The following is a 6,148-nucleotide window of genomic DNA, read 5'->3' as shown; positions in this document are numbered from 1 at the left end:
CCCACCAAATTACGTAATATACTCCCAAAAATCAGTTACGAGAAGAACTAGAACAAGAAGAACAGTAACACCTAGAACAACTAAGAAGAACAGTAAAACCTAGAAACAAGAAGAATAGTAAAACCTAGAACAAGTAGAACATTAAAAACAGTAAAATGAGACCTAGAACAAGAAGAACAGTAAAACCTAGAAGAACGTAGAAAAATAGTAAAAGCTAGTTCTTCGATTTCGAAATGTGGAAAATATACAAGATGAGTAAAATAGTAACGTACCTTGGGTAATATATCTTCATTTTTTCTGGAGATTGTTGATCGAGAGTTCTATCTTGTGTTGATGGAGAGTTCTAATCTTCGCGACGAGTTCTATCTCTGCAGTTTCCAATGTTGCTCGAAAATAGACGGTTTGTGTTTTCTTCGAAGAAGGAGAAGTGGAAGAGTGCGCCATAACGAGCGCTTTTTGCGAAGCGCAACCGTTGAGTTGCGCGCGTGTAAATGATGCTCCATCAAAGTGAGTGAGTGCGCGTGTATTTTTGATGGGTTTGGCCAACTTGTAACACTTGTAGGCCGTTTTTGCTTATATGTGTAGCAGGCCCGTATTAAATAAGTAACAATCTAAACTCATTTCTATTTTAATTGATATATACTAAAGTGATTAATTAATTACAATTGAATTTAAATTTATTGTTAATAAAAAAATATCTAAATAACAAGGATTGATAAGTCCATAGGGGTTTACCAATAGTTTTTTAATAAAAAATACATAAATTGAAGAATTATATGTTATTGATAGAGAGAGGGGGAGGGGTTATTGACAGAGTGATCAATACTTAATAGCAACAAAATTCAATAGAATGATAGATGAAAATTAAGAATACATTTATTCTTGGAGTTATCATTAATATATATATATATATATATATATATATATATATATATATATATATATATATATATATATATATATATATATATACTTGAGCGAGCTTTAGTTACTTTAAAAAAAGAAAAAACTCCTTCAATTCAATAAGATTGCTATGTATATCTACAGAGTCGCACACATAAGTTCTTTACCATTAACGTTTGATGTTGTATTCAGTATAGGCATAAAAAAATTCTATATATATATATATATATATATATATATATATATATACTTGAGCGAGCTTTAGTTACTTTAAAAAAAGAAAAAACTCCTTCAATTCAACAAGATTGCTATGTATATCTACATAGTCGCACACATAAGTTCTTTACCATTAACGTTTGATGTTGTATTCAGTATAGGCATAAAAAAATTCTCTCTCTCTATATATATATATATATATATATATATATATATATATATATATATATATATATATATATATACACTTGAGTGAGCTTTAGTTACTTTAAAAAAAGAAAAAACTCCTTCAATTCAACAAGATTGTTATGTATATCTACAGAGTCGCACACATAAGTTCTTTACCATTAACATTTGATGCTGTATTCAGTATAGGCATAAAAAAATTCTAATTCTTTCACTATCTTATCAAATAAAGAAGACTAAACTTATCACGCTTGATGAATTAGTTTAATATTATTTTTTTAAAATTAATGTGGATAATTCTCAATTATAGCAATTGAAACTATTCAATTTAATTTCTTAAATTTAAATCCCAACCTCTTGAACCATCATATATATTAAATCTTTATTTTCAAAAATTAATTTAAAATTTTTGCTTTTTACTTATATTTAAAAAAAAGTTTTATTTATAGGTCATTCTATTAAAGCGAACATTTTTTTTATCTTGAAATTTGGTTATTTATAAATTAAAATTAATGCAAATATATAAAACCTGCTTTTAGGTTTAAAAACATTTTTTTCATAAAAAAGTCTAAAACAAATAAGCGCCCGCAAAATAAAATTCGGTTTTAACTTTTAAATTTTAATACTCTTTTACGTGCGCAAAATAATAATAATAGTAAATAATTATAACTACAATAATAATAATAAGTTGTAAATAATAATAATATTTAAATTAACGACAATAATAATGTTTAAATTAACAATAATAATATTTAAATTATAACAAAATAAAATATCACTACAAAATATATTGACCTTTTTAGTTAAATATACAAAAAATATAAGGGAGGTGCTAGTGTGCTGAAAGAAAGATTCTTCAGCAGGTGTGGGTGTTGCTGGTCTCAAGGTGGTGAAAACATGTGTTCCGCTGACACAGTTACTGATTTTGCATGTGTTGCAGTGGAAGGCATCTGATACAGTAGAAGGTCCCACAATCAGTGATAGTGCGGGAATCGAGGTTGATAATGAGATTGATTAGAAGTAACAGAATGGTAGTTAATTGGAGATTAAATCTAATGTAGTGTAATTGGTTTTTTTTTTGTTAAGTCTCAGGTCTCAGTTAGATGAAAAAATTGATGGGCCTGGGGAAAATATAATACCCGAAGGAGCAAAAAAGAAAATGGGCCAACCCATGGGCTTTACCCCACTTCTCCGTCACCTGTGAAGTGTCCCCGACCGTTCTGTCTGAAGCTAATGAAAGTTCTAACAAAATTGAAACCCTAGCCGTAGCTCTCGTCGAGGTTATATATAGTGCGCCGGCGCTCTGCATATGTAGCTTCGGTGGTGATCGAAGTCTCTTGAACGTCACCGATCGCAACTCCGAGTTGTGGCTCGGGCTCCGGTGTCCTTGTCTCGTCAGGCGCGTTGTAGCCGTGGTGTGTTTGCCCTTCTTCGTCGCGTCTTCAGTCAGAGTTCCGCGTCGTGCCCGTCTCGTCCGGTGACGTTCGGTCCCCGTTTCTTCTTCGAGTTCGCATTCCCGGTCGTTCTGTAGCCACCCCTGTCTGTCGCCTGCCAAGGCCGGGGCCAAAGCGAGAGCCACACCCGGCCGAGAAATTGCAGTAATGTGTCGGTTGGGTGAGTTTCCCATAGCCCGCTAGAAGACAATACACCCAGACCAGAAGAGTAGTCTACTTTAAAGTCTGCCACTTCTTGCCTTCTGTTAAAATAAGTAAGTTTTTGAATCAGTAGTAGGTTGGATATTTTGAATAGACTAAATTAAAGTATACCGCAGATATGTTCTCTTATGTATGACGTCGTTTGTTTAGCTGTGAAGTATCTTATTATAGTTATAATTTTACTGCACTCGACATGCATGATGAAGTGGTTTTACCATGTGACTGGATGGCTTTATAATTGCTAGCATTTGGAAAGTTAGTATGTTAATTGCATGAGAAATTAAAATAATTGGATGTTAGTAGTTAGGAATGTTTACCTGCATAAATAGCATGCTTGCAGAGAAATTAATACGTTAGTTGTTATTTTGTTATTCTTAGTCGGTTAATTTCGATTTTTTTATCTTTTGTTTTGATTTTTTGTCCGTGAAGTTCTTAAGTTGAAACTTTGCTAAATTGTTGGGAGGATGATGATGTAAGTTGACAAGTTGTTCGGGCGGTGCGAACTTATTTTAAGGACCATGCATTTAGGGTCCGTACTTGATTACCTGGTACATTGTGTTATTGTATTTACTAGTGTCTGGGATATTATTGCTGGAAATTGGTGATGATTTGTTTCTTGTAACCCGAATGGTTTCTACCTCTAAATGGGAAAACAAATTCTGCAGAACAGTATTTTGTCTAGGGTTTGTTTTCTTTTGGAAGTCAATGTTTTTGTGTTGGCATATTCAAAATGTGAATGCTGTTCTGTTGTGGTTGTTGGGGTTATTTTTTTCTGGAATTCAGGTTTGTTTGTGCTCAGTGCTGAAACTCTGGATGTGGGTATGCTTATTTTTGTTTTGCTCTGGGTCTCGCAGTTGTTCTGACGAAAGCTCCAATATCAAACCTTGTGAAAACTATTTTTGATTTTCTGGATGTAAATTCTGTCATCAATGCTAGTTGGTGAAACATAGGTTGTTTTGTTGTAAGACTGTGCTTGGAATAGGTGATTCAATACTTAGTGAAATATTGTTTTTGTTGTAAGGCTGTTTGTTGGTTTAAATTTTCACCGTGTGGGAATTTCCTTGCAGTATGTAATAATGAATTAGGTAAACTATTTCAATGGAGGTGTCTTTGAGCCAGGAGGATGCTGATCGTGGAGGGAGTGATGGTGATGCTTGCGATGTAGAAAATTCTGAGTTGGAAGACCTTGCCGGACTAAGTGTGAATGACATCCTTAAGAAGGTATGGGACAGCGTTGATAATGCATATGAGTTCTATCGGGGTTTCAGAAAATTGCATGGATTCGGTGTGCGAAAGGGTGACTCCGGAAAAGACTGTGAGGGGAATCTTGTAATTTACGGGTTTTTTTGTAACAAGGAAGGCTTCAGGGAGCGTAAACACTACGATAGGGTTGACAGAACGAGGGTACACAAACCGGAAACAAGAACTAACTGCAAAGCAATGTTATCGGTTTATTTAGACAAAAATGATAAGTATTAGAAGGTTAGGAAGTTAGTAACCGAACACAATCACGACCTGACACCGGCAGGAATGGTGCACTTGATTGCCAATCAACGTCGGTTAACAGAAGTTGCAAAGAGTCAGATAGTTGGGATGCAAGCACATGGTATTGCGACCTCTAAGATTGTAGGGTACATGGCTGGTATGGCCGGGGGATATTCGTTGTTGGGGTTCCTGAAGAAGGATGTCTATAACTATGCTGACAAAATGCGGCGCATTAAAATAGCTGATGGCGATGCGAATTCTGCATTAGTATATCTAGAGGGAAAAATATTATCTTAAACTTAACATTCAATAACAATGATATTGTTAAATTTGATTTATTATAAGAATAAAAAAGAACACATAATTAAGCTCAAAAAATGGTGATGATTAATTTTATTAAACTAGTTAATTAGTTGATAATTAACTGAAAATTTAGTTTTCTCAATAAATACAACTTTAATAATTAGTGACTTTCTAAAAAATATTTAACATAAAAAAACATATTATATATACATTTGTATACTCTAGTAGTATTTATTATTAAATTCGTATTCATTATAGTAATTAAACGATTTATTTATGCCATAAAAATGATAATAAGTTGATTTTGTAATTAAATTTGAGATAATAAAAAGTAACATAAATGTTTAAGAACATATGTAGAAAATAATATTTACTCATGTTAAAAATAAATTATAAAAAGTCTTTATAAGTTATTTTCTATTATTTTGGATATTGTACTAACTTAAATTATCTCTTTATTATTTTAAATATTATAATTAGTGACTGTGTGTGTTTCTAATTCTTATCAATATGTATACATAATTTTACTTTAAAATTTTAAATATGTCTACATAAATTTGGGTTGCTCGAGTGATTACCTTAACCGTCCGCTTAAACAACTGTTCGGAGTTCAAATCCTCATTCCGTGTGTGTCGCAACTCAGTGACCCGCTTAGATGACTCTGAAAGTTACGATACACTAACTATAAACTTATTGGATAATGTGAAAAACCAAAAAAAAAAAACTATATCTATACCTAAATTTCATTATTTTTTTCCCCCGCAAAGAAATTTTTCTGGATCCGTCATTCGTGACATGTATCACATTTTGGCTCAAAACAAAAGCAGGGAGTAGCGTCGAACTCCCTAATGTTGGAGGCAGAGATTCAATTTCGATCAAAACGAAAAAGTGACACGTGATAAGTTATGCTTGTCCTATTAGTAACATGTAATACACACAATACATTTACGTTCAGAAGCAAACAAACCTAAACCCTAAACCCTAAACCCTAACCAATAACCCTTAGCAAATGACTTTCATCACACATATTATACCCGGAATCCGCAACTAGTTATTCTCGTTTCCAACTGCTCAACCCTAAACCCTAAACCCTACACACCCCCAACAGACCTACATCGCATATATAAAGCCCTAAATCCTCAGTTATCCATTCACCTTTTCAGCCACTGAGTCTGTATTTGGATTTCTATTTGTAAACAGCGGTTTCTATAAAATTGATTTTGATTAAGTGAGTTGGTAGTAACGTAGTTTATGTTTGGTGATTCTTATTCAAAATTAATTATAATAAACCAAATAGTGTTTCGATTACATTATTTAAAATCACTTTAAAATGAAAATTTACAGAAAAGGACATAAATTTAAATAATTATTTTATAATTTTATTTTTAGAGATTTAACCA

The 6,148-nt window shown here is 32.6% G+C and overlaps 1 pseudogene; it reads left to right on the top strand.

Moving 5' to 3' along the window:
* The first annotated feature begins 4,058 nt into the window (after positions 1-4,058).
* Positions 4,059-4,742, top strand: LOC148579168 (protein FAR1-RELATED SEQUENCE 5-like; annotated as a pseudogene).
* The last annotated feature ends 1,406 nt before the right edge of the window (positions 4,743-6,148 follow it).

Source organism: Arachis ipaensis, chromosome B10 (genome assembly GCF_059453495.1).
Source record: "Arachis ipaensis isolate K30076 ecotype BB chromosome B10, ASM5945349v1, whole genome shotgun sequence".
Classification (NCBI taxonomy): Eukaryota; Viridiplantae; Streptophyta; class Magnoliopsida; order Fabales; family Fabaceae; genus Arachis; species Arachis ipaensis.
Note: the sequence above shows the minus strand (reverse complement) of the source record. Positions and strands in the feature narration are given on the sequence as shown.